At 47.1% G+C, this 19,955-nt stretch overlaps 14 non-coding genes across 14 annotated transcripts; all 14 read right to left on the reverse strand.

Annotated features, from left to right (window-relative positions):
- Window positions 1-584: 584 nt before the first annotated feature.
- Window positions 585-657, reverse strand: TRNAN-GUU (transfer RNA asparagine (anticodon GUU)). Its single transcript has one exon. It is a non-coding gene; the product is annotated as a tRNA-Asn (tRNA).
- A 662-nt stretch (window positions 658-1,319) lies between these two features.
- Window positions 1,320-1,392, reverse strand: TRNAN-GUU (transfer RNA asparagine (anticodon GUU)). The gene has a single exon. It is a non-coding gene; the product is annotated as a tRNA-Asn (tRNA).
- A 1,540-nt stretch (window positions 1,393-2,932) lies between these two features.
- On the reverse strand, window positions 2,933-3,005 carry TRNAN-GUU (transfer RNA asparagine (anticodon GUU)). The gene has a single exon. It is a non-coding gene; the product is annotated as a tRNA-Asn (tRNA).
- A 955-nt stretch (window positions 3,006-3,960) lies between these two features.
- TRNAN-GUU (transfer RNA asparagine (anticodon GUU)) lies at window positions 3,961-4,033 on the reverse strand. Its single transcript has one exon. It is a non-coding gene; the product is annotated as a tRNA-Asn (tRNA).
- A 221-nt stretch (window positions 4,034-4,254) lies between these two features.
- TRNAN-GUU (transfer RNA asparagine (anticodon GUU)) lies at window positions 4,255-4,327 on the reverse strand. The gene has a single exon. It is a non-coding gene; the product is annotated as a tRNA-Asn (tRNA).
- A 2,564-nt stretch (window positions 4,328-6,891) lies between these two features.
- Window positions 6,892-6,964, reverse strand: TRNAN-GUU (transfer RNA asparagine (anticodon GUU)). The gene has a single exon. It is a non-coding gene; the product is annotated as a tRNA-Asn (tRNA).
- A 955-nt stretch (window positions 6,965-7,919) lies between these two features.
- Window positions 7,920-7,992, reverse strand: TRNAN-GUU (transfer RNA asparagine (anticodon GUU)). The gene has a single exon. It is a non-coding gene; the product is annotated as a tRNA-Asn (tRNA).
- A 1,539-nt stretch (window positions 7,993-9,531) lies between these two features.
- On the reverse strand, window positions 9,532-9,604 carry TRNAN-GUU (transfer RNA asparagine (anticodon GUU)). Its single transcript has one exon. It is a non-coding gene; the product is annotated as a tRNA-Asn (tRNA).
- Window positions 9,605-10,265: 661 nt separating this feature from the next.
- Window positions 10,266-10,338, reverse strand: TRNAS-GCU (transfer RNA serine (anticodon GCU)). The gene has a single exon. It is a non-coding gene; the product is annotated as a tRNA-Ser (tRNA).
- A 367-nt stretch (window positions 10,339-10,705) lies between these two features.
- On the reverse strand, window positions 10,706-10,778 carry TRNAN-GUU (transfer RNA asparagine (anticodon GUU)). Its single transcript has one exon. It is a non-coding gene; the product is annotated as a tRNA-Asn (tRNA).
- A 221-nt stretch (window positions 10,779-10,999) lies between these two features.
- On the reverse strand, window positions 11,000-11,072 carry TRNAK-CUU (transfer RNA lysine (anticodon CUU)). The gene has a single exon. It is a non-coding gene; the product is annotated as a tRNA-Lys (tRNA).
- Window positions 11,073-12,465: 1,393 nt separating this feature from the next.
- TRNAN-GUU (transfer RNA asparagine (anticodon GUU)) lies at window positions 12,466-12,538 on the reverse strand. The gene has a single exon. It is a non-coding gene; the product is annotated as a tRNA-Asn (tRNA).
- Window positions 12,539-15,985: 3,447 nt separating this feature from the next.
- TRNAN-GUU (transfer RNA asparagine (anticodon GUU)) lies at window positions 15,986-16,058 on the reverse strand. The gene has a single exon. It is a non-coding gene; the product is annotated as a tRNA-Asn (tRNA).
- A 1,688-nt stretch (window positions 16,059-17,746) lies between these two features.
- On the reverse strand, window positions 17,747-17,819 carry TRNAN-GUU (transfer RNA asparagine (anticodon GUU)). Its single transcript has one exon. It is a non-coding gene; the product is annotated as a tRNA-Asn (tRNA).
- Between the last annotated feature and the right edge of the window lie 2,136 nt (window positions 17,820-19,955).

Genomic DNA, 19,955 nt, shown 5'->3' on the forward strand with positions numbered 1-19,955 from the left:
GCTCCCGGATGGGCTCGAACCACCAACCTTTCGGTTAACAGCCGACGGCGTTAACCATTGCGCCACGGAAGCCCAAAAATTAAACGGTCGTCAGGTATTGTGGAAAAACTTTGGCTTTTTACGTTACATTTGAGACTTCACAACACGGCAGCCGGGTGGGCTCGAACCACCAACCTTTTGGTTAACATCCGAACGCGCTAACCTTCGAGTCAAGGAAGCTCAGAAATGAAATGGTCGTCAGGTATTGTGGAAAAACTCTGACTTTTTACGTCACATCAGAGACTTCAAAACACCACTCACGGATGGGCTCGAACCACCAACCTTTTGAATAAGAGCCGAACGCGCTAACCATTGCGCCACGGAAGCCCAAAAATTAAATGTTCGTCAGTTATTTTTAAAAAACTCTGAATTTTACGTTACATCTAAGACCTCACAACACCTTCCCGGGTGGGCTCGAACCACCAACCTTTCGGTTAACAGCCGAACGCGCTAACCATTGCGCCACGGAAGCTCAAAAATTAAATGGTCGTCAGGTATTGTGAAAAACTTTGGCATTTGACATTACGTTTGAGATCTCACAACACCGCTCCCGGGTGGGCTCGAACCACCAACCTTTCGGTTAACAGCCGAACGCGCTAACCATTGCGCCACGGAAGCTCAAAAATTAAACGGTCGTCAGGTATTGTGGAAAAACTTTGGCTTTTTACGTTACATTTGAGACTTCACAACACGGCAGCCGGGTGGGCTCGAACCACCAACCTTTTGGTTAACATCCGACGGCGTTAACCATTGCGCAACGGAAGCCCAAAAGGTTAAATGTTCGTCAGGTATTGTGGAAAAACTTTGGCTTTTTACGTTACATGTGAGAGCTCACAACACCGCTCCCGGGTGGGCTCGAACCACCAACCTTTCGGTTAACAGCTGAACGCTCTAACCATTGCGCCACGGAAGCCCAAAAATTAAATGTTCGTCAGTTATTTTTAAAAAACTCTGAATTTTACGTTACATCTAAGACCTCACAACACCGCTCCCGGATGGGCTCGAACCACCAACCTTTCGGTTAACAGCCGACGGCGTTAACCATTGCGCAACGGAAGCCCAAAGATTAAATGTTCGTCAGGTATTGTGGAAAAACTTTGACTTTTTACGTCACATCTGAGACCTCACAACACCGCTCACGGATGGGCTCGAACCACCAACCTTTCGGTTAACAGCCGAACGCGCTATCCATTGCGCCACGGAAGCCCAAAAATTAAATGGTCGTCAGGTATTGTGGAAAAACTTTGGCATTTGACATTACGTTTGAGATCTCACAACACCGCTCCCGGGTGGGCTCGAACCACCAACCTTTCGGTTAACAGCCGAACGCGCTAACCATTGCGCCACGGAAGCCCAAAAATTAAACGGTCGTCAGGTATTGTGGAAAAACTTTGGCTTTTTACGTTACATTTGAGACTTCACAACACGGCAGCCGGGTGGGCTCGAACCACCAACCTTTTGGTTAACATCCGACGGCGTTAACCATTGCGCAACGGAAGCCCAAAAGGTTAAATGTTCGTCAGCTATTGTGGAAAAACTTTGGCTTTTTACGTTACATGTGAGAGCTCACAACACCGCTCCCGGGTGGGCTCGAACCACCAACCTTTCGGTTAACAGCTGAACGCTCTAACCATTGCGCCACGGAAGCCCAAAAATTAAATGTTCGTCAGTTATTTTTAAAAAACTCTGAATTTTACGTTACATCTAAGACCTCACAACACCGCTCCCGGATGGGCTCGAACCACCAACCTTTCGGTTAACAGCCGACGGCGTTAACCATTGCGCAACGGAAGCCCAAAGATTAAATGTTCGTCAGGTATTGTGGAAAAACTTTGACTTTTTACGTCACATCTGAGACCTCACAACACCGCTCACGGATGGGCTCGAACCACCAACCTTTCGGTTAACAGCCGAACGCGCTAACCATTGCGCCACGGAAGCCCAAAAATTAAATGCTCGTCGGGTATTGTGGAAACACTTTGGCTTTTTACGTTACATGTGAGAGCTCACAACACCGCTCCCGGGTGGGCTCGAACCACCAACCTTTCGGTTAACAGCCGAATGCGCTAACCATTGCGCCACAGAAGCCCAAAGATTAAATGTTCGTCAGGTATTTTTAAAAAACTCTGAATTTTACGTTACATCTAAGACCTCACAACACCGCTCCCGGATGGGCTCGAACCACCAACCTTTCGGTTAACAGCCGACGGCGTTAACCATTGCGCAACGGAAGCCCAAAGATTAAATGTTCGTCAGGTATTGTGGAAAAACTTTGGATTTTTACGTTACATGTGAAAATTCACAACACCGCTCCCGGGTGGGCTCGAACCACCAACCTTTCGTTTAACAGCCGAACGCGCTAACCATTGCGCCACGGAAGCTCAAAAATTAAATGGTCGTCAGGTATTGTGGAAAAACTTTGGATTTTTACGTTACCTGTGAGATTTCACAACTCCGCTCCCGGGTGGGCTCGAACCACCAACCTATTAGTTAACAGCCGAACGCGCTAACCATTGAGCCACGGAAGCCCAAAAATTAAATGGTCGTCAGGTATTGTGGAAAAACTTTGGCTTTCTACGTTACATTTGAGACTTCACAACACTGCTCCCGGGTGGGCTCGAACCACCAACCATAAGCTTAACATCCGAACACGCTAACCATGGAGCCAAGGAAGCCCAAAAATTAAATGTTCGTCAGTTATTTTTAAAAAACTCTGAATTTTACGTTACATCTAAGACCTCACAACACGGTCCCGGGTGGGCTCGAACCACCAACCTTTCGGTTAACAGCCGAACGCGCTAACCATTGCGCCACGGAAGCTCAAAAATTAAATGGTCGTCAGGTATTGTGAAAAACTTTGGCATTTGACATTACGTTTGAGATCTCACAACACCGCTCCCGGGTGGGCTCGAACCACCAACCTTTCGGTTAACAGCCGAACGCGCTAACCATTGCGCCACGGAAGCTCAAAAATTAAACGGTCGTCAGGTATTGTGGAAAAACTTTGGCTTTTTACGTTACATTTGAGACTTCACAACACGGCAGCCGGGTGGGCTCGAACCACCAACCTTTTGGTTAACATCCGACGGCGTTAACCATTGCGCAACGGAAGCCCAAAAGGTTAAATGTTCGTCAGGTATTGTGGAAAAACTTTGGCTTTTTACGTTACATGTGAGAGCTCACAACACCGCTCCCGGGTGGGCTCGAACCACCAACCTTTCGGTTAACAGCTGAACGCTCTAACCATTGCGCCACGGAAGCCCAAAAATTAAATGTTCGTCAGTTATTTTTAAAAAACTCTGAATTTTACGTTACATCTAAGACCTCACAACACCGCTCCCGGATGGGCTCGAACCACCAACCTTTCGGTTAACAGCCGACGGCGTTAACCATTGCGCAACGGAAGCCCAAAGATTAAATGTTCGTCAGGTATTGTGGAAAAACTTTGACTTTTTACGTCACATCTGAGACCTCACAACACCGCTCACGGATGGGCTCGAACCACCAACCTTTCGGTTAACAGCCGAACGCGCTAACCATTGCGCCACGGAAGCCCAAAAATTAAATGCTCGTCGGGTATTGTGGAAACACTTTGGCTTTTTACGTTACATGTGAGAGCTCACAACACCGCTCCCGGGTGGGCTCGAACCACCAACCTTTCGGTTAACAGCCGAATGCGCTAACCATTGCGCCACAGAAGCCCAAAGATTAAATGTTCGTCAGGTATTTTTAAAAAACTCTGAATTTTACGTTACATCTAAGACTTCACAACACCGCTCCCGGATGGGCTCGAACCACCAACCTTTCGGTTAACAGCCGACGGCGTTAACCATTGCGCAACGGAAGCCCAAAGATTAAATGTTCGTCAGGTATTGTGGAAAAACTTTGGATTTTTACGTTACATGTGAGATTTCACAACACCGCTCCCGGGTGGGCTCGAACCACCAACCTTTCGGTTAACAGCCGAACGCGCTAACCATTGCGCCACGGAAGCCCAAAAATTAAATGGTCGTCGGGTATTGTGGAAACACTTTGGCTTTTTACGTTACATGTCAGAGCTCACAACACCGCTCCCGGGTGGGGTCGAACCACCAACCTTTCGGTTAACAGCCGAACGCGCTAACCATTGCGCCACGGAAGCCCAAAAATTAAATGGTCGTCGGGTATTGTGGAAACACTTTGGCTTTTTACGTTACATGTGAGAGCTCACAACACCGCTCCCGGGTGGGCTCGAACCACCAACCTTTCGGTTAACAGCCGAACGCGCTAACCATTGCGCCACGGAAGCCCAAAAATTAAATGTTCGTCAGTTATTTTTAAAAAACTCTGAATTTTACGTTACATCTAAGACCTCACAACACCGCTCCCGGATGGGCTCGAACCACCAACCTTTCGGTTAACAGCCGACGGCGTTAACCATTGCGCAACGGAAGCCCAAAGATTAAATGTTCGTCAGGTATTTTTAAAAAACTCTGAATTTTACGTTACATCTAAGACCTCACAACACCGCTCCCGGATGGGCTCGAACCACCAACCTTTCGGTTAACAGCCGAACGCGCTAACCATTGCGCCACGGAAGCCCAAAAATTAAATGTTCGTCAGTTATTTTTAAAAAACTCTGAATTTTACGTTACATCTAAGACCTCACAACACCGCTCCCGGATGGGCTCGAACCACCAACCTTTCGGTTAACAGCCGACGGCGTTAACCATTGCGCAACGGAAGCCCAAAGATTAAATGTTCGTCAGGTATTGTGGAAAAACTTTGACTTTTTACGTCACATCTGAGACCTCACAACACCGCTCCCGGATGGGCTCGCACCACCAACCTTTCGGTTAACAGCCGAACGCGCTAACCATTGCGCCACGGAAGCTCAAAAATTAAATGGTCGTCAGGTATTGTGGAAAAACTTTGACTTTTTACGTCACATCTGAGACCTCACAACACCGCTCCCGGATGGTCTCGAACCACCAACCTTTCAGTTAACAGCCGAACGCGCTAACCATTGCGCCACGGAAGCCCAAAGATTAAATGTTCGTCAGGTATTTTTAAAAAACTCTGAATTTTACGTTACATCTAAGACCTCACAACACCGCTCCCGGATGGGCTCGAACCACCAACCTTTCGGTTAACAGCCGACGGCGTTAACCATTGCGCAACGGAAGCCCGAAGATTAAATGTTCGTCAGGTATTGTGGAAAAACTTTGGATTTTTACGTTACCTGTGAGATTTCACAACTCCGCTCCCGGGTGGGCTCGAACCACCAACCTATTAGTTAACAGCCGAACGCGCTAACCATTGCGCCACGGAAGCTCAAAAATTAAACGGTCGTCAGGTATTGTGGAAAAACTTTGGCTTTTTACGTTACATTTGAGACTTCACAACACGGCAGCCGGGTGGGCTCGAACCACCAACCTTTTGGTTAACATCCGACGGCGTTAACCATTGCGCAACGGAAGCCCAAAAGGTTAAATGTTCGTCAGGTATTGTGGAAAAACTTTGGCTTTTTACGTTACATGTGACAGCTCACAACACCGCTCCCGGGTGGGCTCGAACCACCAACCTTTCGGTTAACAGCTGAACGCTCTAACCATTGCGCCACGGAAGCCCAAAAATTAAATGTTCGTCAGTTATTTTTAAAAACTCTGAATTTTACGTTACATCTAAGACCTCACAACACCGCTCCCGGATGGGCTCGAACCACCAACCTTTCGGTTAACAGCCGACGGCGTTAACCATTGCGCAACGGAAGCCCAAAGATTAAATGTTCGTCAGGTATTGTGGAAAAACTTTGACTTTTTACGTCACATCTGAGACCTCACAACACCGCTCCCGGATGGGCTCGAACCACCAACCTTTCGGTTAACAGCCGAACGCGCTAACCATTGCGCCACGGAAGCCCAAAAATTAAATGCTCGTCGGGTATTGTGGAAACACTTTGGCTTTTTACGTTACATGTGAGAGCTCACAACACCGCTCCCGGGTGGGCTCGAACCACCAACCTTTCGGTTAACAGCCGAATGCGCTAACCATTGCGCCACAGAAGCCCAAAGATTAAATGTTCGTCAGGTATTTTTAAAAAACTCTGAATTTTACGTTACATCTAAGACCTCACAACACCGCTCCCGGATGGGCTCGAACCACCAACCTTTCGGTTAACAGCCGACGGCGTTAACCATTGCGCAACGGAAGCCCAAAGATTAAATGTTCGTCAGGTATTGTGGAAAAACTTTGGATTTTTACGTTACATGTGAAAATTCACAACACCGCTCCCGGGTGGGCTCGAACCACCAACCTTTCGTTTAACAGCCGAACGCGCTAACCATTGCGCCACGGAAGCTCAAAAATTAAATGGTCGTCAGGTATTGTGGAAAAACTTTGGATTTTTACGTTACCTGTGAGATTTCACAACTCCGCTCCCGGGTGGGCTCGAACCACCAACCTATTAGTTAACAGCCGAACGCGCTAACCATTGAGCCACGGAAGCCCAAAAATTAAATGGTCGTCAGGTATTGTGGAAAAACTTTGGCTTTCTACGTTACATTTGAGACTTCACAACACTGCTCCCGGGTGGGCTCGAACCACCAACCTTAAGCTTAACATCCGAACACGCTAACCATGTAGCCAAGGAAGCCCAAAAATTAAATGTTCGTCAGTTATTTTTAAAAAACTCTGAATTTTACGTTACATCTAAGACCTCACAACACGGTCCCGGGTGGGCTCGAACCACCAACCTTTCGGTTAACAGCCGAACGCGCTAACCATTGCGCCACGGAAGCTCAAAAATTAAATGGTCGTCAGGTATTGTGAAAAACTTTGGCATTTGACATTACGTTTGAGATCTCACAACACCGCTCCCGGGTGGGCTCGAACCACCAACCTTTCGGTTAACAGCCGAACGCGCTAACCATTGCGCCACGGAAGCTCAAAAATTAAACGGTCGTCAGGTATTGTGGAAAAACTTTGGCTTTTTACGTTACATTTGAGACTTCACAACACGGCAGCCGGGTGGGCTCGAACCACCAACCTTTTGGTTAACATCCGACGGCGTTAACCATTGCGCAACGGAAGCCCAAAAGGTTAAATGTTCGTCAGGTATTGTGGAAAAACTTTGGCTTTTTACGTTACATGTGAGAGCTCACAACACCGCTCCCGGGTGGGCTCGAACCACCAACCTTTCGGTTAACAGCTGAACGCTCTAACCATTGCGCCACGGAAGCCCAAAAATTAAATGTTCGTCAGTTATTTTTAAAAAACTCTGAATTTTACGTTACATCTAAGACCTCACAACACCGCTCCCGGATGGGCTCGAACCACCAACCTTTCGGTTAACAGCCGACGGCGTTAACCATTGCGCAACGGAAGCCCAAAGATTAAATGTTCGTCAGGTATTGTGGAAAAACTTTGACTTTTTACGTCACATCTGAGACCTCACAACACCGCTCACGGATGGGCTCGAACCACCAACCTTTCGGTTAACAGCCGAACGCGCTAACCATTGCGCCACGGAAGCCCAAAAATTAAATGCTCGTCGGGTATTGTGGAAACACTTTGGCTTTTTACGTTACATGTGAGAGCTCACAACACCGCTCCCGGGTGGGCTCGAACCACCAACCTTTCGGTTAACAACCGAATGCGCTAACCATTGCGCCACAGAAGCCCAAAGATTAAATGTTCGTCAGGTATTTTTAAAAAACTCTGAATTTTACGTTACATCTAAGACTTCACAACACCGCTCCCGGATGGGCTCGAACCACCAACCTTTCGGTTAACAGCCGACGGCGTTAACCATTGCGCAACGGAAGCCCAAAGATTAAATGTTCGTCAGGTATTGTGGAAAAACTTTGGATTTTTAAGTTACATGTGAGATTTCACAACACCGCTCCCGGGTGGGCTCGAACCACCAACCTTTCGGTTAACAGCCGAACGCGCTAACCATTGCGCCACGGAAGCCCAAAAATTAAATGGTCGTCGGGTATTGTGGAAACACTTTGGCTTTTTACGTTACATGTCAGAGCTCACAACACCGCTCCCGGGTGGGGTCGAACCACCAACCTTTCGGTTAACAGCCGAACGCGCTAACCATTGCGCCACGGAAGCCCAAAAATTAAATGGTCGTCGGGTATTGTGGAAACACTTTGGCTTTTTACGTTACATGTGAGAGCTCACAACACCGCTCCCGGGTGGGCTCGAACCACCAACCTTTCGGTTAACAGCCGAACGCGCTAACCATTGCGCCACAGAAGCCCAAAGATTAAATGTTCGTCAGGTATTTTTAAAAAACTCTGAATTTTACGTTACATCTAAGACCTCACAACACCGCTCCCGGATGGGCTCGAACCACCAACCTTTCGGTTAACAGCCGAACGCGCTAACCATTGCGCCACGGAAGCCCAAAAATTAAATGTTCGTCAGTTATTTTTAAAAAACTCTGAATTTTACGTTACATCTAAGACCTCACAACACCGCTCCCGGATGGGCTCGAACCACCAACCTTTCGGTTAACAGCCGACGGCGTTAACCATTGCGCAACGGAAGCCCAAAGATTAAATGTTCGTCAGGTATTGTGGAAAAACTTTGACTTTTTACGTCACATCTGAGACCTCACAACACCGCTCCCGGATGGGCTCGAACCACCAACCTTTCGGTTAACAGCCGAACGCGCTAACCATTGCGCCACGGAAGCTCAAAAATTAAATGGTCGTCAGGTATTGTGGAAAAACTTTGACTTTTTACGTCACATCTGAGACCTCACAACACCGCTCCTGGATGGTCTCGAACCACCAACCTTTCAGTTAACAGCCGAACGCGCTAACCATTGCGCCACGGAAGCCCAAAGATTAAATGTTCGTCAGGTATTTTTAAAAAACTCTGAATTTTACGTTACATCTAAGACCTCACAACACCGCTCCCGGATGGGCTCGAACCACCAACCTTTCGGTTAACAGCCGTCGGCGTTAACCATTGCGCAACGGAAGCCCAAAGATTAAATGTTCGTCAGGTATTGTGGAAAAACTTTGGATTTTTACGTTACCTGTGAGATATCACAACTCCGCTCCCGGGTGGGCTCGAACCACCAACCTATTAGTTAACAGCCGAACGCGCTAACCATTGAGCCACGGAAGCCCAAAAATTAAATGGTCGTCAGGTATTGTGGAAAAACTTTGGCTTTTTACGTTACATTTGAGACTTCACAACACTGCTCCCGGGTGGGCTCGAACCACCAACCTTAAGCTTAACATCCGAACACGCTAACCATGGAGCCAAGGAAGCCCAAAAATTAAATGTTCGTCAGTTATTTTTAAAAAACTCTGAATTTTACGTTACATCTAAGACCTCACAACACGGTCCCGGGTGGGCTCGAACCACCAACCTTTCGGTTAACAGCCGAACGCGCTAACCATTGCGCCACGGAAGCTCAAAAATTAAATGGTCGTCAGGTATTGTGGAAAAACTTTGGCATTTGACATTACGTTTGAGATCTAACAACACCGCTCCCGGGTGGGCTCGAACCACCAACCTTTCGGTTAACAGCCGAACGCGCTAACCATTGCGCCACGGAAGCTCAAAAATTAAACGGTCGTCAGGTATTGTGGAAAAACTTTGGCTTTTTACGTTACATTTGAGACTTCACAACACGGCAGCCGGGTGGGCTCGAACCACCAACCTTTTGGTTAACATCCGAACGCGCTAACCTTCGAGCCAAGGAAGCTCAGAAATGAAATGGTCGTCAGGTATTGTGGAAAAACTCTGACTTTTTACGTCACATCAGAGACTTCAAAACACCGCTCCCGGATGGGCTCGAACCACAAACCTTTTGAATAACAGCTGAACGCGCTAACCATTGCGCCACGGAAGCCCAAAAATTAAATGTTCGTCAGATATTTTTAAAAAACTCTGAATTTTACGTTACATCTAAGACCTCACAACACCGCTCCCGGATGGGCTCGAACCACCAACCTTTCGGTTAACAGCCGACGGCGTTAACCATTGCGCAACGGAAGTCCAAAGATTAAATGTTCGTCAGGTATTGTGGAAAAACTTTGGCTTTTTACGTTACATTTGAGACTTCACAACACTGCTCCCGGGTGGGCTCGAACCACCAACCTTAAGCTTAACATCCGAACACGCTAACCATGGAGCCAAGGAAGCTCAGAAATGAAATGGTCGTCAGGTATTGTGGAAAAACTTTGACTTTTTACGTCACATCTGAGACTTCACAACACCGCTCCCGGATGGGCTCGAACCACCAACCTTTCGGTTAGCAGCCGAACGCGCTAACCATTGCGCCACGGAAGCCCAAAAATTAAATGTTCGTCAGTTATTTTTAAAAAACTCTGAATTTTACGTTACATCTAAGACCTCACAACACCGCTCCCGGATGGGCTCGAACCACCAACCTTTCGGTTAACAGCCGACGGCGTTAACCATTGCGCAACGGAAGCCCAAAGATTAAATGTTCGTCAGGTATTGTGGAAAAACTTTGGATTTTTACCTTACATGTGAGATTTCACAACACCGCTCCCGGGTGGGCTCGAACCACCAACCTTTCGGTTAACAGCCGAACGCGCTAACCATTGCGCCAGGGAAGCTCAAAAATTAAATGGTCGTCAGGTATTGTGGAAAAACTTTGGCATTTGACATTACGTTTGAGATCTCACAACACCGCTCCCGGGTGGGCTCGAACCACCAACCTTTCGGTTAACAGCCGAACGCGCTAACCATTGCGCCACGGAAGCCCAAAAATTAAACGGTCGTCAGGTATTGTGGAAAAACTTTGGCTTTTTACGTTACATTTGAGACTTCACAACACGGCAGCCGGGTGGGCTCGAACCACCAACCTTTTGGTTAACATCCGAACGCGCTAACCTTCGAGTCAAGGAAGCTCAGAAATGAAATGGTCGTCAGGTATTGTGGAAAAACTCTGACTTTTTACGTCACATCAGAGACTTCAAAACACCGCTCACGGATGGGCTCGAACCACCAACCTTTTGAATAAGAGCCGAACGCGCTAACCATTGCGCCACGGAAGCCCAAAAATTAAATGTTCGTCAGTTATTTTTAAAAAACTCTGAATTTTACGTTACATCTAAGACCTCACAACACCGCTCCCGGATGGGCTCGAACCACCAACCTTTCGGTTAACAGCCGACGGCGTTAACCATTGCGCAACGGAAGCCCAAAGATTAAATGTTCGTCAGGTATTGTGGAAAAACTTTGGATTTTTACGTTACATGTGAAAATTCACAACACCGCTCCCGGGTGGGCTCGAACCACCAACCTTTCGTTTAACAGCCGAACGCGCTAACCATTGCGCCACGGAAGCTCAAAAATTAAATGGTCGTCAGGTATTGTGGAAAAACTTTGGCATTTGACATTACGTTTGAGATCTCACAACACCGCTCCCGGGTGGGCTCGAACCACCAACCTTACGGTTAACAGCCGAACGCGCTAACCATTGCGCCACAGAAGCTCAAAAATTAAACGGTCGTCAGGTATTGTGGAAAAACTTTGGCTTTTTACGTTACATTTGAGACTTCACAACACGGCAGCCGGGTGGGCTCGAACCACCAACCTTTTGGTTAACATCCGAACGCGCTAACCTTCGAGCCAAGGAAGCTCAGAAATGAAATGGTCGTCAGGTATTGTGGAAAAACTCTGACTTTTTACGTCACATCAGAGACTTCAAAACACCGCTCCCGGATAGGCTCGAACCACAAACCTTTTGAATAACAGCTGAACGCGCTAACCATTGCGCCACGGAAGCCCAAAAATTAAATGTTCGTCAGATATTTTTAAAAAATTCTGAATTTTACGTTACATCTAAGACCTCACAACACCGCTCCCGGATGGGCTCGAACCACCAACCTTTCGGTTAACAGCCGACGGCGTTAACCATTGCGCAACGGAAGCCCAAAGATTAAATGTTCGTCAGGTATTGTGGAAAAACTTTGGATTTTTACGTTACCTGTGAGATTTCACAACTCCGCTCCCGGGTGGGCTCGAACCACCAACCTATTAGTTAACAGCCGAACGCGCTAACCATTGAGCCACGGAAGCCCAAAAATTAAATGGTCGTCAGGTATTGTGGAAAAACTTTCGCTTTTTACGTTACATTTGAGACTTCACAACACTGCTCCCGGGTGGGCTCGAACCACCAACCTTAAGCTTAAAATCCGAACACGCTAACCATGGAGCCAAGGAAGCTCAGAAATGAAATGGTCGTCAGGTATTGTGGAAAAACTCTGAATTTTACGTTACATCTAAGACCTCACAACACCGCTCCCGGATGGGCTCCAACCACCAACCTTTCGGCTAACAGCCGACGGCGTTAACCATTGCGCAACGGAAGCCCAAAGATTAAATGTTCGTCAGGTATTGTGGAAAACTTTGGATTTTTACGTTACATGTGAGATTTCACAACACCGCTCCCGGGTGGGCTCGAACCACCAACCTTTCGGTTAACAGCCGAACGCGCTAACCATTGCGCCACGGAAGCTTAAAAATTAAACGGTCGTCAGGTATTGTGGAAAAACTTTGGCTTTTTACGTTACATTTGAGACTTCACAACACGGCAGCCGGGTGGGCTTGAACCACCAACCTTTTGGTTAACATCCGAACGCGCTAACCTTCGAGCCAAGGAAGCTCAGAAATGAAATGGTCGTCAGGTATTGTGGAAAAACTCTGAATTTTACGTTACATCTAAGACCTCACAACACCGCTCCCGGATGGGCTCCAACCACCAACCTTTCGGCTAACAGCCGACGGCGTTAACCATTGCGCAACGGAAGCCCAAAGATTAAATGTTCGTCAGGTATTGTGGAAAAACTTTGACTTTTTACGTCACATCTGAGACTTCACAACACCGCTCCCGGATGGGCTCGAACCACCAACCTTTCGGTTAACAGCCGAACGCGCTAACCATTGCGCCACGGAAGCCCAAAAATTAAATGTTCGTCAGTTATTTTTAAAAAACTCTGAATTTTACGTTACATCTAAGACCTCACAACACCGCTCCCGGATGGGCTCGAACCATCAACCTTTCGGTTAACAGCCGACGGCGTTAACCATTGCGCAACGGAAGCCCAAAGATTAAATGTTCGTCAGGTATTGTGGAAAAACTTTGGCTTTTTACGTTACATTTGAGACTTCACAACACTGCTCCCGGGTGGGCTCGAACCACCAACCTTAAGCTTAACATCCGAACACGCTAACCATGGAGCCAAGGAAGCTCAGAAATGAAATGGTCGTCAGGTATTGGGGAAAAACTTTGACTTTTTACGTCACATCTGAGACCTCACAACACCGCTCCCGGGTGGGCTCGAACCACCAACCTTTCGGTTAACAGCCGAACGCGCTAACCATTGCGCCACGGAACCTCAAAAATTAAACGGTCGTCAGGTATTGTGGAAAAACTTTGGCTTTTTACGTTACATTTGAGACTTCACAACACGGCAGCCGGGTGGGCTCGAACCACCAACCTTTTGGTTAACATCCGAACGCGCTAACCTTCGAGCCAAGGAAGCTCAGAAATGAAATGGTCGTCAGGTATTGTGGAAAAACTCTGACTTTTTACGTCACATCAGAGACTTCAAAACACCGCTCCCGGATAGGCTCGAACCACAAACCTTTTGAATAACAGCTGAACGCGCTAACCATTGCGCCACGGAAGCCCAAAAATTAAATGTTCGTCAGATATTTTTAAAAAATTCTGAATTTTACGTTACATCTAAGACCTCACAACACCGCTCCCGGATGGGCTCGAACCACCAACCTTTCGGTTAACAGCCGACGGCGTTAACCATTGCGCAACGGAAGCCCAAAGATTAAATGTTCGTCAGGTATTGTGGAAAAACTTTGGATTTTTACGTTACCTGTGAGATTTCACAACTCCGCTCCCGGGTGGGCTCGAACCACCAACCTATTAGTTAACAGCCGAACGCGCTAACCATTGAGCCACGGAAGCCCAAAAATTAAATGGTCGTCAGGTATTGTGGAAAAACTTTGGCTTTTTACGTTACATTTGAGACTTCACAACACTGCTCCCGGGTGGGCTCGAACCACCAACCTTAAGCTTAACATCCGAACACGCTAACCATGGAGCCAAGGAAGCTCAGAAATGAAATGGTCGTCAGGTATTGTGGAAAAACTCTGAATTTTACGTTACATCTAAGACCTCACAACACCGCTCCCGGATGGGCTCCAACCACCAACCTTTCGGCTAACAGCCGACGGCGTTAACCATTGCGCAACGGAAGCCCAAAGATTAAATGTTCGTCAGGTATTGTGGAAAAACTTTGACTTTTTACGTCACATCTGAGACTTCACAACACCGCTCCCGGATGGGCTCGAACCACCAACCTTTCGGTTAACAGCCGAACGCGCTAACCATTGCGCCACGGAAGCCCAAAAATTAAATGTTCGTCAGTTATTTTTAAAAAACTCTGAATTTTACGTTACATCTAAGACCTCACAACACCGCTCCCGGATGGGCTCGAACCATCAACCTTTCGGTTAACAGCCGACGGCGTTAACCATTGCGCAACGGAAGCCCAAAGATTAAATGTTCGTCAGGTATTGTGGAAAAACTTTGGCTTTTTACGTTACATTTGAGACTTCACAACACTGCTCCCGGGTGGGCTCGAACCACCAACCTTAAGCTTAACATCCGAACACGCTAACCATGGAGCCAAGGAAGCTCAGAAATGAAATGGTCGTCAGGTATTGGGGAAAAACTTTGACTTTTTACGTCACATCTGAGACCTCACAACACCGCTCCCGGGTGGGCTCGAACCACCAACCTTTCGGTTAACAGCCGAACGCGCTAACCATTGCGCCACGGAACCTCAAAAATTAAACGGTCGTCAGGTATTGTGGAAAAACTTTGGCTTTTTACGTTACATTTGAGACTTCACAACACGGCAGCCGGGTGGGCTCGAACCACCAACCTTTTGGTTAACATCCGAACGCGCTAACCTTCGAGCCAAGGAAGCTCAGAAATGAAATGGTCGTCAGGTATTGTGGAAAAACTCTGACTTTTTACGTCACATCAGAGACTTCAAAACACCGCTCCCGGATAGGCTCGAACCACAAACCTTTTGAATAACAGCTGAACGCGCTAACCATTGCGCCACGGAAGCCCAAAAATTAAATGTTCGTCAGATATTTTTAAAAAATTCTGAATTTTACGTTACATCTAAGACCTCACAACACCGCTCCCGGATGGGCTCGAACCACCAACCTTTCGGTTAACAGCCGACGGCGTTAACCATTGCGCAACGGAAGCCCAAAGATTAAATGTTCGTCAGGTATTGTGGAAAAACTTTGGATTTTTACGTTACCTGTGAGATTTCACAACTCCGCTCCCGGGTGGGCTCGAACCACCAACCTATTAGTTAACAGCCGAACGCGCTAACCATTGAGCCACGGAAGCCCAAAAATTAAATGGTCGTCAGGTATTGTGGAAAAACTTTGGCTTTTTACGTTACATTTGAGACTTCACAACACTGCTCCCGGGTGGGCTCGAACCACCAACCTTAAGCTTAACGTCCGAACACGCTAACCATGGAGCCAAGGAAGCTCAGAAATGAAATGGTCGTCAGGTATTGTGGAAAAACTCTGAATTTTACGTTACATCTAAGACTTCACAACACCGCTCCCGGATGGGCTCGAACCTTCAACCTTTCGGTTAACAGCCGAACGCGCTAACCATTGCGCCACGGAAGCCCAAAAATTAAATGTTCGTCAGTTATTTTTAAAAAACTCTGAATTTTACGTTACATCTAAGACCTCACAACACCGCTCCCGGATGGGCTCGAACCACCAACCTTTCGGTTAACAGCCGACGGCGTTAACCATTGCGCAACGGAAGCCCAAAGATTAAATGTTCGTCAGGTATTGTGGAAAAACTTTGGATTTTTACGTTACATGTGAGATTTCACAACACCGCTCCCGGGTGGGCTCGAACCACCAACCTTTCGGTTAACAGCCGAACGCGCTAACCATTGCGCCACGGAAGCTCAAAAATTAAATGGTCGTCAGGTATTGTGCAAAAACTTTGGCATTTGACATTACGTTTGAGATCTCACAACACCGCTCCCGGGTGGGCTCGAACCACCAACCTATTAGTTAACAGCCGAACGCGCTAACCATTGAGCCACGGAAGCCCAAAAATTAAATGGTCGTCAGGTATTGTGGAAAAACTTTGGCTTTTTACGTTACATTTGAGACTTCACAACACTGCTCCCGGGTGGGCTCGAACCACCAACCTTAAGCTTAACATCCGAACACGCTAACCATGGAGCCAAGGAAGCTCAGAAATGAAATGGTCGTCAGGTATTGTGGAAAAACTCTGAATTTTACGTTACATCTAAGACCTCACAACACCGCTCCCGGATGGGCTCGAACCACCAACCTTTCGGCTAACAGCCGACGGCGTTAACCATTGCGCAACGGAAGCCCAAAGATTAAATGTTCGTCAGGTTTTGTGGAAAAACTTTGGATTTTTACGTTACATGTGAGATTTCACAACACCGCTCCCAGGTGGGCTCGAACCACCAACCTTTCGGTTAACAGCCGAACGCGCTAACCATTGCGCCACGGAAGCTTAAAAATTAAACGGTCGTCAGGTATTGTGGAAAAACTTTGGCTTTTTACGTTACATTTGAGACTTCACAACACGGCAGCCGGGTGGGCTCGAACCACCAACCTTTTGGTTAACATCCGAACGCGCTAACCTTCGAGCCAAGGAAGCTCAGAAATGAAATGGTCGTCAGGTATTGTGGAAAAACTCTGACTTTTTACGTCACATCAGAGACTTCAAAACACCGCTCACGGATGGGCTCGAACCACAAACCTTTTGAATAACAGCTGAACGCGCTAACCATCGCGCCACGGAAGCCCAAAAATTAAATGTTCGTCAGATATTTTTAAAAAACTCTGAATTTTACGTTACATCTAAGACCTCACAACACCGCTCCCGGATGGGCTCGAACCACCAACCTTTCGGTTAACAGCCGACGGCGTTAACCATTGCGCAACGGAAGCACAAAGATTAAATGTTCGTCAGGTATTGTGGAAAAACTTTGTATTTTTACGTTACCTGTGAGATTTCACAACTCCGCTCCCGGGTGGGCTCGAACCACCAACCTATTAGTTAACAGCCGAACGCGCTAACCATTGAGCCACGGAAGCCCAAAAATTAAATGGTCGTCAGGTATTGTGGAAAAACTTTGGCTTTTTACGTTACATTTGAGACTTCACAACACTGCTCCCGGGTGGGCTCGAACCACCAACCCTAAGCTTAACATCCGAACACGCTAACCATGGAGCCAAGGAAGCTCAGAAATGAAATGGTCGTCAGGTATTGTGGAAAAACTTTGACTTTTTACGTCACATCTGAGACTTCACAACACCGCTCCCGGATGGGCTCGAACCTTCAACCTTTCGGTTAACAGCCGAACGCGCTAACCATTGCGCCACGGAAGCCCAAAAATTAAATGTTCGTCAGTTATTTTTAAAAAACTCTGAATTTTACGTTACATCTAAGACCTCACAACACCGCTCCCGGATGGGCTCGAACCACCAACCTTTCGGTTAACAGCCGACGGCGTTAACCATTGCGCAACGGAAGCCCAAAGATTAAATGTTCGTCAGGTTTTGTGGAAAAACTTTGGATTTTTACGTTACATGTGAGATTTCACAACACCGCTCCCGGGTGGGCTCGAACCACCAACCTTTCGGTTAACAGCCGAACGCGCTAACCATTGCGCCACGGAAGCTTAAAAATTAAACGGTCGTCAGGTATTGTGGAAAAACTTTGGCTTTTTACGTTACATTTGAGACTTCACAACACGGCAGCCGGGTGGGCTCGAACCACCAACCTTTTGGTTAACATCCGAACGCGCTAACCTTCGAGCCAAGGAAGCTCAGAAATGAAATGGTCGTCAGGTATTGTGGAAAAACTCTGACTTTTTACGTCACATCAGAGACTTCAAAACACCGCTCACGGATGGGCTCGAACCACAAACCTTTTGAATAACAGCTGAACGCGCTAACCATTGCGCCACGGAAGCCCAAAAATTAAATGTTCGTCAGATATTTTTAAAAAACTCTGAATTTTACGTTACATCTAAGACCTCACAACACCGCTCCCGGATGGGCTCGAACCACCAACCTTTCGGTTAACAGCCGACGGCGTTAACCATTGCGCAACGGAAGCACAAAGATTAAATGTTCGTCAGGTATTGTGGAAAAACTTTGTATTTTTACGTTACCTGTGAGATTTCACAACTCCGCTCCCGGGTGGGCTCGAACCACCAACCTATTAGTTAACAGCCGAACGCGCTAACCATTGAGCCACGGAAGCTCAAAAATTAAATGGTCGTCAGGTATTGTGGAAAAACTTTGGCTTTTTACGTTACATTTGAGACTTCACAACACTGCTCCCGGGTGGGCTCGAACCACCAACCCTAAGCTTAACATCCGAACACGCTAACCATGGAGCCAAGGAAGCTCAGAAATGAAATGGTCGTCAGGTATTGTGGAAAAACTTTGACTTTTTACGTCACATCTGAGACTTCACAACACCGCTCCCGGATGGGCTCGAACCTTCAACCTTTCGGTTAACAGCCGAACGCGCTAACCATTGCGCCACGGAAGCCCAAAAATTAAATGTTCGTCAGTTATTTTTAAAAAACTCTGAATTTTACGTTACATCTAAGACCTCACAACACCGCTCCCGGATGGGCTCGAACCACCAACCTTTCGGTTAACAGCCGACGGCGTTAACCATTGCGCAACGGAAGCCCAAAGATTAAATGTTCGTCAGGTATTGTGGAAAAACTTTGGATTTTTACGTTACATGTGAGATTTCACAACACCGCTCCCGGGTGGGCTCGAACCACCAACCTTTCGGTTAACAGCCGAACGCGCTAACCATTGCGCCACGGAAACTCAAAAATTAAATGGTCGTCAGGTATTGTGCAAAAACTTTGGCATTTGACATTACGTTTGAGATCTCACAACACCGCTCCCGGGTGGGCTCGAACCACCAACCTATTAGTTAACAGCCGAACGCGCTAACCATTGAGCCACGGAAGCCCAAAAATTAAATGGTCGTCAGGTATTGTGGAAAAACTTTGGCTTTTTACGTTACATTTGAGACTTCACAACACTGCTCCCGGGTGGGCTCGAACCACCAACCTTAAGCTTAACATCCGAACACGCTAACCATGGAGCCAAGGAAGCTCAGAAATGAAATGGTCGTCAGGTATTGTGGAAAAACTCTGAATTTTACGTTACATCTAAGACCTCACAACACCGCTCCCGGATGGGCTCGAACCACCAACCTTTCGGCTAACAGCCGACGGCGTTAACCATTGCGCAACGGAAGCCCAAAGATTAAATGTTCGTCAGGTTTTGTGGAAAAACTTTGGATTTTTACGTTACATGTGAGATTTCACAACACCGCTCCCAGGTGGGCTCGAACCACCAACCTTTCGGTTAACAGCCGAACGCGCTAACCATTGCGCCACGGAAGCTTAAAAATTAAACGGTCGTCAGGTATTGTGGAAAAACTTTGGCTTTTTACGTTACATTTGAGACTTCACAACACGGCAGCCGGGTGGGCTCGAACCACCAACCTTTTGGTTAACATCCGAACGCGCTAACCTTCGAGCCAAGGAAGCTCAGAAATGAAATGGTCGTCAGGTATTGTGGAAAAACTCTGACTTTTTACGTCACATCAGAGACTTCAAAACACCGCTCACGGATGGGCTCGAACCACAAACCTTTTGAATAACAGCTGAACGCGCTAACCATCGCGCCACGGAAGCCCAAAAATTAAATGTTCGTCAGATATTTTTAAAAAACTCTGAATTTTACGTTACATCTAAGACCTCACAACACCGCTCCCG

Source organism: Phalangium opilio, unplaced genomic scaffold, assembly GCF_054372755.1.
Source record: "Phalangium opilio isolate 3A_F unplaced genomic scaffold, DU_Popi_V2 ptg000352l_1, whole genome shotgun sequence".
NCBI lineage: Eukaryota > Metazoa > Arthropoda > Arachnida > Opiliones > Phalangiidae > Phalangium > Phalangium opilio.